This window comes from Thalassophryne amazonica, chromosome 2 (genome assembly GCF_902500255.1).
Source record: "Thalassophryne amazonica chromosome 2, fThaAma1.1, whole genome shotgun sequence".
Taxonomy (NCBI): Eukaryota; Metazoa; Chordata; class Actinopteri; order Batrachoidiformes; family Batrachoididae; genus Thalassophryne; species Thalassophryne amazonica.
In genome coordinates this window covers 64,649,884-64,662,316 of record NC_047104.1, presented here as the reverse complement: position 1 = coordinate 64,662,316, position 12,433 = coordinate 64,649,884, and the positions used below count along the sequence as shown (strand labels likewise).

At 40.5% G+C, this 12,433-nt stretch overlaps 1 long non-coding RNA gene across 1 annotated transcript; it reads right to left on the bottom strand.

The window, feature by feature from the left end:
• Nucleotides 1-8,393: 8,393 nt before the first annotated feature.
• On the bottom strand, nt 8,394-11,952 carry LOC117525043. The gene is made up of 2 exons (XR_004564941.1): nt 11,824-11,952; nt 8,394-9,119 (listed from the first exon to the last, which is right to left on the bottom strand). It is a non-coding gene; the product is annotated as an uncharacterized LOC117525043 (long non-coding RNA).
• Nucleotides 11,953-12,433: the final 481 nt, after the last annotated feature.

The following is a 12,433-nucleotide window of genomic DNA, read 5'->3' as shown; positions in this document are numbered from 1 at the left end:
AAAATGCAGCTCTTTCAACCAGGTGCCGTGACACGTCAATCATCTGTGTCCAATCAGATTTCAGGGGAGTCCAGTGAAACCCCGGCCTCATCTCTAGCTCCACCCATGCCAGGAAGTGTTCAACATGGGACATTTCCTGTTTCACTTTGACTGAGAATTCGGCACTTCTTGAGTGTGAGCTTGTCACCGAGTTTCCCGCAAGATTCCATGGGGTCTCGTCTGTCAATCCAGGAAGTGTTTGACATTTGAACATTTCCTGTTTTACTGTGGATTTGAATTTTGGCACTTCTGTTTAGGATGCCCTATACCATGAGTGAGCTTCGCGTCGCTGCGCAATGCTTCGCTCGTATTAATGGACATTCTAGGGCTTGGTGAATTTTGCTTCATGATGATAGGAAGAGTCGATATTGAAGGATCAAAAAGTGACGTCGCTATGAATGCTTAGCCACCACAAGCCAGTTATCTCTATGGTAAATTTTCTGACACCTTCTACTTAAAACCCAAAAAGAATCGTGAGGCCCTGCTTTCACGTCTATATTCATACTAAAAATCAAGATCAAGCAAGCTTTTTTTCTGCTCCATGAGAGGGCTCTGTCCTCCCTGAGTTGGCTTTACACTTGCATTTGACAAGTGTACCAGACTCCACACCTGCCACTGTCCCTGGATGTGGTCATGCCCAGCGGGGGCCGGGTGCTTGAAACCAGAAGCGAAAGCATGGAGGCAACCCCCCCCCAATTTTTTTTTTTTTTTTTTGGTGATAGGGTTTGCAATCAAGATTTCCTTAAGTATTTGATTCATAAACTGAAATCCTGAAACTATTAAGAAAATGTATATCATGAATGATATTCAATGTTTTGCGAGACCTGCCTTCATGTTTGTGGGAGATTTTATTCACGGTTTGCAGCAAAATTATTAAAGGCTACTGGATATTCACGGTTTGCGTACATTTTCATAAATGGTGTGCAGATAATTTATGATTTGCAGCAGATTCATGTTTTAGAGGTTCACAGAGCTACTGCAGGGAATTTTGCAGACTCACAACTTAGTCATCTTTAGTAAATCTCACAGTCAGTGCTGAATTCATTTATTTTACTTTTACAGATGTGACAATTTATTCCAAGTATTGTAACAGTGAACACATTCACTAAGCACAAGTACCAGAAACTACAAACAGTCCAGTTTGTCAAACGGAAACAAGTCCAACAGGAAAAACCTGGAACTGCTCTAAGTCAGCATGAAACGGCTGGGCTGATGATAGAATGTCTGAATTCAAAATGACACAATCAATGCCTGTGTGTCAGGTCATACAGAAGCAACTGTCCCTAATGTCATAAAAAACAAAAACAAAACAAAAACCAAACCAACAGAGTGAGGAGCAACCTTTTCTCTGTGTGAGGGCCCCAGAAGAGCTCAGGGGTCAAAAACACCAGGCATCAACACGCCAAAGGAATAATCGCACAGTCTGAGACAGCCACTGCTGCATCCACAAAACTTGCAAGAGAGCAACACTCCTTACTGTGGCATGTATGGACTGATCAATAAAAAATATTGATTAGGCAAAATAAAGGTGGGTGTGTGCCCACTCACACAGGGAACGTGATAGTGTTAGTTGAACAGTAATGCTTCTTTACTGTCAACTATATCCATCTGTGATATCTGAAACATATAAAAAGTGCATTTTGATTAAGTGCAAACTATACATGTACAGGAGGACACTTGAAAACAAAAATGACACAATTTAGTTTCCTCTTAGTGGTGGAGGGTAGTGGCACAAAAAAAAACAAAAAACAAACAAAGTATACTGAAAATGTCATCAGTAATTCTGGTAAGGCTTCACCTCAGTGTGCAGCTAAAATAATGCTCTTCAACATCATATGCTTTATTCCTTCAAACGGCTTTTCTCACCACCAGCCTGCAGATATCTGCACTTTACACACACCAACTTATACTGCAAACAAACAAAACACATGGTCCCAATAACAGCACACACAAATTATTTTAGGTGCAGCATGACAATGACTTGAGATATTTATTCAACTGTGTTTTGTTCTGTAGCTTGATCCTGTCTCAATGACTGAACGACATTGAGGTACTTAATAAAACACAACCTCCTTAAAATTCTCAGCACCGACTGTCTCTGAACAAATTGTAATACAACAATAAAGGTGCAAGGATGTCAGGCAAAAGTAAGGTCTGTGTGAGGGTAAGAGCCAAAATTTGGTTTAAAGGGGTCATATTACACACTTTTGCAGCAAACGTACAGGTCACCAGAGGATTTAAAATCTGATGTTAGTTTGGATCCAGATGACACTGTGATGTGTAGTGAGAGTAGAGAGCAGGTTGAGTCTAGCCTGAAGACGTGGAGATATGGTCTAGAGAGCAGGGGAATGAAAGTCAGCAGGAGCAAGACTGAGTATGTGTGTGAATGAGAGGGAGACCAGTGGAACAGTGCAGTTGCAAGGAGTAGAAGTGGTGAAAGTAGATGAGTTTAAATACTTTGGTGTCAACTGTCCAAAATAATGAAGAGTGTGGTAGAGAGGTGAAGAAGAGAGTGCAAGCAGAGTGGAGTGGTTGGAGAAATGTGGCAGGAGGGATTTGTGACCGAAGAATATCAACAAGAATGAAGGGTAAAGTTTACAAGACAGTAGTGAGACCAGATACGTTGTACGGCTTAGAAACGGTGGCACTAACAAAAAGACAGGAGGCAGAGCTGGAGGTGGCAGAGCTGAAGATGTTGAGATTCTCTTTGGGAGTGACGAGAATGGACAAGATTAGGAATGAACATAGAGGAACAGCTCAAGTGGGGCAGTTTGGAGACAAAGTCAGAGAGGCAAGATTGAGATGGTTTGGACATGTGCAGAGGAGGGACCCAGGGTATTTAGGGAGAAGAATGCTGAGGATGGAGCCACCAGGCAGGAGGAGAAGAGGGAGGCCAAAGAGGAGATTTATGGATGTGCTGAAGGAGGACATGCAGGTGTTGGTGTGACAGAAGAAGATACACAGGACAGGGTGAGATGGAAACGACTGATCTGCTGTGGCGACCCCTAACGGGAGCGCCAAAAGTAGTAGTAGTAGTACTGGATCCAAAACACACAATCAACACTACACATGAGGTCAAGCACCACTGCAGCTCTCTAATAATGTGTTTCTTGTTGCTCACCTTGTCATCTCTCCCTTTTGGAGTCAGCACATCTCTGTGTAGCTCTCACAGACTGTGTGAGTGTATCACACAGCGCACAGTGACCCAGTGGAGGGGGGTCTCATGGGCGTCCATGACATACATCACAGACCTCAAAATGAGACGCTCGGGCCTAAATTTTGCAACAACCAGGGGAACGTCTATGTTCAATTCATAAAAATGAGACTTTGAGTTGGTGACCATGAAATACCGAACAGGTGTAACTACAATAAAATAGATAAAAGTGATTTTGCACAATATGACCCCTTTAAGGTTATACTAAAGGCACAATAAAAACAAACTGCAAAACAAAAAGGCAACAAAACAACAATGGGTGGATTGCAGTGAGTCTGAAAACACACAAACCCCATAAAACATTCTGATGAAGCAGAGTCTACGCAGGAAGCTTTTCATCCACTGCGGCCTTTGTGACTGATTGATGTTTAAGGCGCCAACATCGTCCTGGATTTCTGCTGGAATCCTGGTGCCTCAAGGTGCATGTTGCGTTGTGCATCAGTGACTGACCAATTTAACCTGGTTACATTAATACATTTTTTGCCCATCAAGCCTCTGAGAGCCGTAAGCACCAGTTAACAATTTTGCTTTGTTTGTGACAAATCATTTATTTAATTATTTTAGGAGTTATGGTTAATGGGGCAAATGCAACAGGTGCTAAAAATCACTGCTCAGCATAGCCCCAAAATAGTGCAACCTCCTGTGTAATCATTGGTGCATTAATGATGCAACAATGTGTGAAGAAATATAGCCAGTGATGTGTTTTTTTTTTCTAAAATATCAGTTTGCATCAACCCTGGACTGGTCTGAGAAGTTAGCACTAGTCAGTTCATTCACTGCACATGTGGTTTTGAGGTAGAAATAGCCCCTACAGAATTTAATATCACATTAATATATGTAGTACCCTAATCCTAAAATGCAACAATGCATCAATAACTAGACTGCGATTTATGAGTTCATTCAGGCATCTGTACTGCCATTGCCCCTATTGGGACACCCATGTTTTTCCATCTTCAGTAAATTGTGGAAAACAAGATGTATCTTATATGGACAATTATCAAAGGTGAGTACACCATCAGAGGGTTTGACTATTAACAATGCTCAAATATGACAAAATGTAAAAAAAAAAAAAAAGGTAGTGTGTCTTTTCAGCAAGTACTCGACATATCTTGAGATGAAATCTGTGTTATGACTGAACCAAAACAGTTGTCCCAACACAGAAGAGAAAAATAAGGTTAGTGTCTTATCTTAACCTTAGAATGTATTTGAAAGGGGGGAGGAAGAGCACTAAAGTCGCATTCCGGTGTTTTTTTTTTTTTTGGTTGTTTAAAGCACGAGATGTTCTTTTTGGCCACTAAATAGGAAGGCATAAGTGAGATAGGTAGGAGAAGAGAGGAATCTGTCCTGTAGCTGCCATCAGAAAACACAGTTCTGACTCTCCAAAACTTTCCGAAGCCTCCTGTTCAACATGGCTTCACAATTTACACAATCTACATACTAAGAAAATTGACATAAATAATCACACAATGGTAACAGCAAAAACATTTCAAAGCTCTGACTGAAGCTGTGATCAGTAGAGGAAAAAGAAAAAGTATTGGGGAGGTAGAGGTCTTTGCAGGTCTACTCGGGTCTGACTAGCTGAGGCCCAGTCCAACACTCGAGCCAGAATCAGACTCAAAGCATCAGTTAGTCTAGTTGGGAGTGAATTAATTCTTGCTCTGTTGCCCAAGTCTTGGAACTCTGATGCTTAACGGACTCGAAAAACAGAGTGCACAAGCCATCAATGGTGATCAGATGTGTGCCAGAGAGTGAGGCCATGAACAGCAGTGAATATACAGTGGCTTGCAAAAGTATTCAGCCCCTTGGTATTTCATGCATTTTAATTTGTTTATGGCTTTTCAAATACAAAAGTAAATCAGGCTTCTCAACATAAAAAGGTATAAACTTATCTTCCTTAGACTCAAACAATAGAAATCTGTACAACTTGATGTAATTAATTAACAATATAAAAGCCAAGATGATGGGTTGCATAAGTAATCAGCCCTTTGGTATAATACCTGTAAATAATCAGTTTAATTGGCCAGTTTTCTTTAGACAAGTCAGGGGATGGATACATGAACATTCAAGTAACTGAATATGTCTGGAACTTTATTACATCAGTTATGGAAGAAATACAAAACAGTATTGGCACTCTACTGGTAACTCTGTATGGCGTAGACGTTCTCAAAAACTGAGTGACTGTGGCAAGAAGGAGAAGAGTGAGGAAAGCCACCAAGACACCCAAACAACCCAAAAGTAGTTACAGGCTGTCTGTGGCTGTGTTTCAAGAAATTGTCATGGTGCAGTTTTGCAATTGCATCCCCAGTTTTACCGCTTCATGATGAAGTGTTACAGAGGAGGGTTTTCTTTCACCAAAACATTAAATCTAGGCTTACATCTCAGATGTACCTTCTGGCAGATTGTAGATGAACTTTCAGGTCTTCTTTTTAATAAAACCCTCCTCTGTACCACTTCATCATGAACCTGTATAACTGGGGATGCAAAATGCAAAACACACACTACGCACAAATTCTCCAATCACAGCCACAGAAGCCTGTAAGTTCTTCTGGGTTGTCTAGGTGTCTTTCCTCACTCTTCTCCTTGCACAGTCAATCAGTTTTTGAGAACTGTCTAATCCACACAAATTGACCATAGAGTGCCATACAGTTTGTATTTCTTCATAACTGATGTAAATAAAGTTCAAGTAATATTCAGTGACTTGGAAATGTTCATGTATCCATCCCCTGACTTGTCTGAAGAAAACTGTCAATTAAACTGATTATTTACAGGTATTATACCAAAGGGGCTGATTACTTATGCAACCCATCATCTTGACTTTTATATTTTTAATTAATTTATATCAAGTTGTGTAGATTTACTTTCAGTTTGAGTCTAAGGAAGATCATTTTGTGAAATTTTTATACTGAGAAGCCTGATTTACTTTTTGCATTTGAAATGCATAAACAAATTAAAATGCATGAAATACCAAGGGGCTGAATGCTTTTGCAAGCCACTGTATGTATATAGAGGCTCTTTAGTGCTTGTGTTTTCCCGGATTCATTGGGATCAGACAAAAATCAGACTTAAGTTTTGTAAGTGTGCCTGGCAGCAGTACAATTCTTTTGTTTCTAAATATTACAGTTGGGATATGTGTGTAAAATTACACTGGTCAACACAATTTTTCTTGCATGGCATTTTTCAATGAGTTTTGGGTAACGTTGGGGTGCTAAATCCGAATCTGGTGTTAGTTTTGCCATCCACATCACATTTTGAGATATGAAAACCTAATTCTTGTATCAAGCATTGAAGCAAAAGCTGCAGTCTCTCACACGTCTTTGTCACCGTAACGATATGGATCTTGTTCACATTTCGCAAACCTGGTTTAAAAACTATGCTTTTGAAAGTCTTTTGTCCATGATTAGTGGCATCAAAACTTTGCCTGTGAAGAGCAACTTTTGCTTAATCCCTCAATACGAAAACTGCAGATTGCAAATAAAGATCTGAGCTCAGATTCAGAACCTCAAAATTACCCTAAATCAGTTCTCAAAGTCCATGCAAGAAAAATAAAAAAAATTGTTGACCAGTTGGGTTTTTCAGGCAAATCCTCAAAGGGAGTGTCTATAAGCCCTTGGTATTCGTATGTAGCAGAATTAAAGTTATGAACTAGTGAGATAACAGAAAGTGTGCTCTTTTGACTAGGCTGCAAACCCGTGGGATAAGTTAACAACTTCTTTCGCAATTATTTGCATTTTCTTCTGCATTTTATAAAGCTGCTGGTTGCTGCTTTTCTAATATCCACTGATCACTGATTGAAGAATGACGCAGTACAGTGTTGTGTATGTTTTGCATTGCAGCACATGACAATGTAAATCAGGTGAATTTAACTTAACTGCAGATTTCTTTCGCATGAGATCTCTATTTTTAGCTCAAACTTGTGCACAATCCACGTTTGGAGTTCTATTTCTCCATTTATGCTTAAGCCCTTTTCACACCCAGCCAACGTAGAGTTGTGTAATGTGCTGTACTGACTACTCTAATCTTATGTAGCCCTACGCCAAGTTTGTGCAGCCCTACATGGCAATATGCTGAGGGATACAAAAAGGTTCTGTGAAATGGACGCAAAAAAATTAACGTTTAATTTTTTCACAGCCTTTCGGCGTAGAGCACCGTACGCAGTGCTCTACAACCGAAAGGCACACAACACTCCGCTACTGTATGTAAGTCCAACACTGCTCTACTGTACATCCATGCCTCCACAATTGTACACAACTCTACGCCAGTCCGGCGGAAAAATCCTTTTAGGTTTTTTATCACTATATACCTGCACTGCTCGATTTTATTCATCCCACTGAACTTTGCGGCATGTGAAGCTTGAAAACCACGGAAAAGAAGAGGCGGGCCAAGCTTCAATGTCCACTATAACTCCTCATGGATGGAACGCCAGCGAGCGGACATAATCACATCACTATAACTCCTCACCAGACGGATCGCGGGCACGATCGCCGGCTGCAGCTTGCGACTTCACCTCCACAAGTTCTCTTATGATTGTAGCACATTAAATAAATCCATTAACTCCTGGAAACATATCAAATCCATCTGCGTATCCAGGCAGTTTGTAAAAACAGCGTCATGGAGCCAAGCTTCTCTCCACTGCGCGCACTTAAGCAGCCATTCCTGGGTACTAGATATGCAGCACAATGCAACTCTATGCTGGCCCGGTGTGAATGTGAAAGGGGCTTTAGTTCCTACTGGTAGGATCGGAGTGCAACCCCCCCGATATACAGCAGTAAAGCAGAGGGTAGTGTGTGTTTTTTAACTGCAGTGTTCCCGTCTCATTAACTTCCTCTGACGCTTGGCTCTCCTCACAGTTGTAATAGTAATGACTGTAGAGGTTAAACTATTGAATTTATTTGCACTCCAGTTAAAACCCGTGCCACACTTCATTTGCAGGACCAAAAAACAACTAATCAGCCTTCATACGTTCAGATGTGACTAACAATCAATCACCTGCTTACAAACAGACAAGATACATGAGAAACACTGTGGAATTCAAATGATTAAACAGGTGTTCCATCTTGTTCAGCTGAAAAGCAAGTGGGATGTGGTCCCATTCTTAATGTCGTTATACAGTTTCTGCAAGAGAACGCATCTTTAAAAAAAAGGGGGAGGGGTTGGCTAAGTGAATGCAATAAATAAATTACAAGATATTATTTATAGATATGTATAAATAACATTGTACAGATGACTTCTGTCTTGGCTACTCTTGTAGTCAGAGTGAAATGACAACATACAATCAGCTCTGTGGCTTTGCAAACAAACCAGACCAGCCAACCCGCATCACCTTATTCCTCACGGTAAGGCCTAAAGACCATGTGTGTGGGTATGTTCCTACTCAAGATAAGTCAACAATGAGAACGCAGTTTAGGGATGTGGGGAAGTACAAGTGTTGAGGAGACAAAAACAGTTCTGGGGTAAACCCAAGGGCCAACAGAGACGAGTACTGGGGCACTGAGCTGGTGCTGTGGCTTCTCTAAGAGGCTGGCGTTTATACAAGCAGTGGCTGGACGATGACGTTTTACTGCAGGGTTCAAACCAGAGATGGTGACTGTGATGTATTTGTGAAATAAAGATGCATGTGAGTGTAAATGTGTGTATGTGTGTGTGTGCACTCAGAGGATGTGGAACAGACATGTTGAAAGTTCAGCACATGTTGATGTTGCATGTACGTCCTTCTTTAGACACGGGCGAGAAAGCCTAGGTTGAGAGAGCTCGGAATCTGGATGGTTTCCAGGGCGAGGGAGGATGGATTGAAAGGGAAGGTGACTGGATATATCATCTTTGTGTCCATCAACAGCTGAGGACTCTCACACCGGTCTCGCAAACGAGTCTGAAGAGAAAGAGAGATAATTACAAAATGAGACAGAAACCAATACAGAGCAGAATATTTGCAACAAACTTTATGGAATGCGGTATCCGCCCCTCAGAGCACCCAGGGCTGATTTCACTCACTCACTCACTCACTCATCTTCAACTGCTTACTCCAATTAAGGGTCATGGGGGGCTGGAGCCTATCCCAGCAGTCACAGGGTACGAGGCAGTGTACACCCTGGACAGGACGGCAGTGTGTTGCAGGGCCACAGATACGCAAACAAATTCACACCTGCACACATCTCCTACAGACAATTTAAAAAGTTTCCAATCCACCTAACCTGTACGTCTTTTATGTGTGAGGAAGCCAGAGCACCCAGAGGGAACCCATGTAACCACGGGGAGAACATGTAAACGCCACACAGAAAGGTCACAGGTGGGAATTGATTCCATGATCTTCTTACTGTGAGGCAACAGTGCTAACCACTAAGCCACTGTGCCGCCAGGGCTGATTTAATCACAAATAAAAAAATAATCACAAATAACTCATCTGTTTGTGTCCATTTTTGCCCTTTTCTCATTCATTAAATGTGTTCCTTGTAATTTAATTTAGGGTGGGTGCTTAATCAACTTTCTTAAAAAGGGGGGGGGGGGCTGATTCTCTTACAGATAAATACGGTAATTTCACTTTCAGAATATCATAAATACCTTAACAAAAACCACACAACTGGTCCATGTTTCAGAATATTACTCTCTCAAATATGCTTCCTATTGCTTTTAACTATTTTAGTTTTACTTACCTTCTAGGCATCCGTGACTTTCATTCAGTTATTAGTGCACAAAGTTCAACTTAGCATTGGCTAGAAAATGTGCTTGCCAAAATCTAAGCGCATGTGTGTTTTGTGTCTGGGGCAGCTTGGTGGCCAATGCGCTTGCCTCCAAAACAGAAGGATCCTGACTCAAGACCACTTGTGCACATTTATATGTAATGTGGAGTTGTGTCAGGAAGGGCATTCCCCATCAAACGTCAGTCAAATCAACATGCAGATCCATGTCATATCTGCTATGGTGATCCCAAAAGGGAAAAGCTGCAAAAGTTATTGGGTATGTTATGTCTGATTTTAAAGCTGGAATCCCTTTGAATTTTTTATGGATTTAAGTCATAAAATAATTTTCTTTGTCACCAGTATGCTTTGTTCCACAGTATTCAAATAAAGGATCCACAATGTTATACTGCCTAAAAATCAGAACCATGTGGGAAAAACAACTGCAACAAGAAAACCACAAGATGCCGCTCAAGAATCAAGGGGTACTGCGAGGCAACATATGCTAATGCTAGCTTCCTGGAACCAAAGAAACACAGGTCTGCAGGTATCAGTAATGTGAGTTACAGTCATGTTTTGACTTGGTTTGTCAAAGTGAGTCAGTGATGAGACTAATATTTTATCATCGCTTTATCAAAGGTATTTTTTTTGAGCTATAAGTCAGAAATTCTGAGTTACCATTTTTTTTTGCAGTGCAGCATGCCCTTAGAACCATGTGCATGCCCTTCCTCTATCATGTCTGTAAAATCTCAGTACAAACATTCTGTATTTTCAATGGAACCCCGCCCCCCAATACTTTGGCAATAAAAGTAGCTGCAATTTTGTTATTTACCACAGAAATAAATGTACTTTCTAATAACTGCAATTCAATACACAGTAAATACTGTAACATTTGTGAAAAATCTAAACAGATATACACCTTTAAATACACGTCCTACCTCACCATAAGCAGGAACAAAAGCAGGAAATATGTTCAAGGTCAAATCTGAAAGAAACCTCAGTCATATGAAGACAGCCTAAAGGACTATTGCACAGAGCGCTGTTCCTTCCTGTTTAATCATGAATAGCAAATTGGGGCATGCTTTGAAGCATCACAGTAACTTCTTGATCCATCTTTGTCAATCTTGAACAAATGTAGTATGTGCAGTAGTTACGGCCATCATTGGCACCAGATTTGAAATAGGGATCAAATTTTTGAACTGTTCAAAAAACTGTTCAAATTTTTTTTTTTGAACTGTTCAAAAATTTCAAACTGATTTGTGAAATTATTGATAGTACATGGTAACATCCGAGTACTCGTAATCTTAAGGGCTTCAATCATGTTCAAACTTTAAATGGGTATTCATAGTCACTATGGCTTGAAACTTGTTCAGTTATGCTCCAGCGAGGTAAAAATTTGAAGCCAAAGCAGCGTTTGTTGTTTTTTTTTGGTTCAAAGTTGAACAGCTCGATCATGTCTGGTTGAGGGCACATATCCTTTCTTTTGTTTTTATGTGGGTTGCCAGGTCTGCACTTTATCAGCCAGCGTGTTAAAAGGCAAGCCCGTATTTACACTTTTTTGGATTAATTTTTTGGATTGTGGAACAGCCCTGTAAAATTTCAATCTATTTTTTCTGAAAATGATGTGCAATAATGTTGAATCAACCTGATGTGAAGCACAGCGGACAAATACCCTAGAAGAGGTTTTTTTTCTGTCCACTGTGCATGAAAGTTAGGCTTTGAAAATGAACATACTGAGGATTACTAAGTGTTATTATTGTGTAAGCAGCTATAACTTTTTCATCTGCAGTAGGTGACAAACTGTTCAAGCAGTATCACTTAATGAATGGATACCACCCTATTTGTTAACACTGACATATTGTGATACGTACTGACATGAGTGCATGTGCAGAACTTTACCTGTATGGTTCTTATGAATGCAATCGATACTCTTTCCTCAAACTCATTGACTGGAGTGTAAAGGTTCAAGACCTTCACGATCTGGAAGAAACAGAGAAATGTCTTTTCTCATGCACATGCACACAAAAACATCACCTCTAGCAACTAAAGGGCCTTTCAGACAGAGTGCACAGCATGCATCAGTTACTGCCTTCACTTGTGTTTTTTTTTTCCCCTTTTCAAAAGTGACAACGCATCTGGATGCGTAAAATATAGAATGCACATAGGGGCGGCGTTTTCTACATTACTATCTGGTTTTCTGGAGGCTGAACAAGTATGAAAGTCACAATGTTTGTGAAGACTCAGGTGTAAACATATTAAGATAAATAAAAGACCTAAGCACTCAGTTTGCAAGTCATAACCACACAATCAAAAGGAAAAAGCAACAAAAAGCAGAAGAACGAGTGATGAAGATCAATCTGCTGGGAGTTTTCTTCACAGACTGTCTGTCAGTAAGGCCTCCCTTACCAAAAAATAGTACTGATAAGTATATAAAAAGTAAACTGGAAGTATACTAGAAACATACTTGCATGTACTACTTTTTGGTAAGGGCTGGTAGAGCCAAACCAGG